This window comes from Schistocerca nitens, chromosome 1 (genome assembly GCF_023898315.1).
Source record: "Schistocerca nitens isolate TAMUIC-IGC-003100 chromosome 1, iqSchNite1.1, whole genome shotgun sequence".
NCBI lineage: Eukaryota > Metazoa > Arthropoda > Insecta > Orthoptera > Acrididae > Schistocerca > Schistocerca nitens.
The window spans coordinates 256531320-256534241 of record NC_064614.1 but is presented as its reverse complement, the minus strand read 5'-3'; the positions used below and the strand labels follow the sequence as shown (position 1 = coordinate 256534241).

Below are 2922 nucleotides of genomic sequence, written 5' to 3'. Positions count from 1 at the left end.
AAACTATACATCGAAGAAACGATGATGGAAATAAAGGGAAGATTCAAAAGTTGGATTAAACTACAGGTTGTTAGGATAGGATTCGCTAGTGAATTTTTGTAGTCAGCCAGAATGATGATGAATTACAGGATATTTTGTACGAAATGAACTGTCTAATGAGTGCAGAACATGCATTGAGACTAAACTGGAAAAAGCAAAGGTAATGAGAAGTATCAGGAATGAGAGTAGCGAGCAACTTAACATCAAAATTGGTGGTCACGCATTAGAATTGATGGTCACAAAGAAGATGAAATTATGAATTCTGCTACGTAGGCAGTAGAATAATACATGGTGGATGTAGCATGGAGGACGTAAAAGGTACCCTAACATAGACGAAAATGGCATTCCTGGCCATGAGAAGTCTACTGGTATCAAATGTAGGCCTTAAGTTGAGGAAGCAATTACTTAAAATGTACCTCTGGAGCACAGCATTGTACGGTAATGAATCATGGACACTGGAACTACCAGAAGGAAAGTGAATCGAAAGATCTGAGATGTGGTGCCAGAGAAGGATGTTGAAAACCAGATGGACAGATAAGGTAAGGAATGAGGACGTTCTCTGCAGAATCACTTACTGTTCCGCCTAGCTCGTGGTCTCGTGGTAGCATTCTCACTTCCCGAGCACGTGGTCCCGGGATCGATTCCCGGCGGGGTCAGGGATTTTCACCTGCCTCGAGATGAGTGGATGTTGTTGTGTCGTCGTCATCACTATCATTCATCCCCATTACGGTCGGAGGAAGGCAATGATAAACCACCTCCACAAGGACTTTGCCTAGTATGGCGACGCGGGTCTCCCGAGTCGTTCCCTTACGCTCTGTCAGGGAGTATGGGACTTCATCATCATGATCATCATCATTTATGGAATTTTAATAGAAATACTCCTTACTCGCTCTCCGTGTCATATGAAGAACAATATTACACAACACACATATCCAAGCATGTTCTTTACAGACAAACTTGTGACACCCACCACATTATTGATTCACTTTCTTGTCGTTTGACCAAGGGCAAGAATCACACCGTTGTTTTTTTATTCAGATTTGGAACATCGGCTTCCTGGTTATCGTGTTGGTTTTCCTTTAAAAGATCCTTGAAGCCTGAAGATGTTATTGCTGAGCGACTGCGTTCTTTTCTGCACTGGAGCGGTAGGATTCGTCGTTCACTGTGAGGTTTGACCAGTTCTTTTCTTAGTTCTGAGAGAAATTTCATATCATGTAAGAATTTTCGATACAGAACGTAAGCATTAAGACAAGCTAAATGTAATGCATCACAAAATACAGCAAGTAGCACTTTCTTGTTCCACGTTTCACTGAATAATGTCTAGCCATCTAATAAGCTGTATCAACTTCTGACTTTGTTAAGTTGTAGAACATTGTCATTTCAGGTTTTCTGTGCTGATGCTCACTTACGTCACCTGTTTGGCGTAGAGTAGACAACAATGTGACTGATTTACTTTTTTGTAGGAACATACGAAGCTAAAACAGTATTCTGTGCGTACCCAAAAGTGATCGATAATGGACGCGTCTGTTTTGATGGCAACATTTCTTTTGGTATCTCTTTTCAGTTGGCCCAAAGAACTCCCACCAGTGTCAATTTATTAGCAAGGAGCTATTGTCCCAAATCAAAACTTGCAAAAAAGTTATCAGTGTTATTGTTCCTACCACTTCCCTTCAGGTGATCAACTAAATCATGTACCACTTGTTTCCTTTGATTTATTACCCTTCCTTCAACAGATTTCTCCGTATATACTTCTGCATTTATGACATAATTGGTCTCACAATCTACAGCAGGTCACACTTTTAACCCATAGTTTCCAAGATTCGAAGGAATGTACACTTTGAATACACACCGTCCCCTGAAAGTTCACAGATGCTCATAAACTGTAATATAAGGCCCAGGGACATTACACGAAATGCGTGCATCAATGAACATTTCAAACACAGCCGTTATATGTTCAACGTTTGATTCACAAGCAGCTTTGCTTTCTTCCCTTACATGTTTATCATGGAACCACAGTCACATCAAGATATCACGAAATCTTGAAAAGCTCAGTGTAGCTAGAAAAATAGGTAAGCCATTATCTCCAGAATGAGATTTTCACTCTGCAGCGGAGTGTGCGCTGATATGAAACTTCCTGGCAGATTAAAACTGGTTGCCCGACCGAGACTCGAACTCGGAACCTTTGCCTTTCGCGGGCAAGTGCTCTACCAACTGAGCTACCGAAGCACGACTCACGGCGGGTACTCACAGCTTTACTTCTGCCAGTACCTCGTCTCCTACCTTCCAAACTTTACAGAAGCTCTCCTGCGAACCTTGCAGAACTAGCACTCCTGAAAGAAAGGATATTGCGGAGACATGGCTTAGCCACAGCCTGGGGGATGTTTCCAGAATGAGATTTTCACTCTGCAGCGGAGTGTGCGGTGATATGAAACTTCCTGGCAGATTAAAACTGTGTGCCCGACCGAGACTCGAACTCGGGACCTTTGCCTTTCACGGGCAAGTGCCCTACCAACTGAGCTACGGAAGCACGACTCACGGCCGGTACTCACAGCTTTACTTCTGCCAGTACCTCGTCTCCTATCTTCCAAAGGTCCCGAGTTCGAGTCTCGGTCGGGCACACAGTTTTAATCTGCCAGGAAGTTTCATATCACCGCACACTCCGCTGCAGAGTGAAAATCTCATTCTGGAAACATCCCCCAGGCTGTGGCTAAGCCATGTCTCCGCAATATGCTTTCTTTCAGGAGTGCTAGTTCTGCAAGATTCGCAGGAGAGCTTCTGTAAAGTTTGGAAGGTAGGAGACGAGGTACTGGCAGAAGTAAAGCTGTGAGTACCAGCCGTGAGTCGTGCTTCGGTAGCTCAGTTGGTAGAGCACTTGCCCGTGAA

The 2922-nt window shown here is 43.7% G+C and overlaps 1 non-coding gene across 1 annotated transcript; it reads right to left on the bottom strand.

Annotated features, from left to right (window-relative positions):
- Nucleotides 1-2191: 2191 nt before the first annotated feature.
- Nucleotides 2192-2266, bottom strand: Trnas-cga (transfer RNA serine (anticodon CGA)). Its single transcript has one exon. It is a non-coding gene; the product is annotated as a tRNA-Ser (tRNA).
- Between the last annotated feature and the right edge of the window lie 656 nt (nt 2267-2922).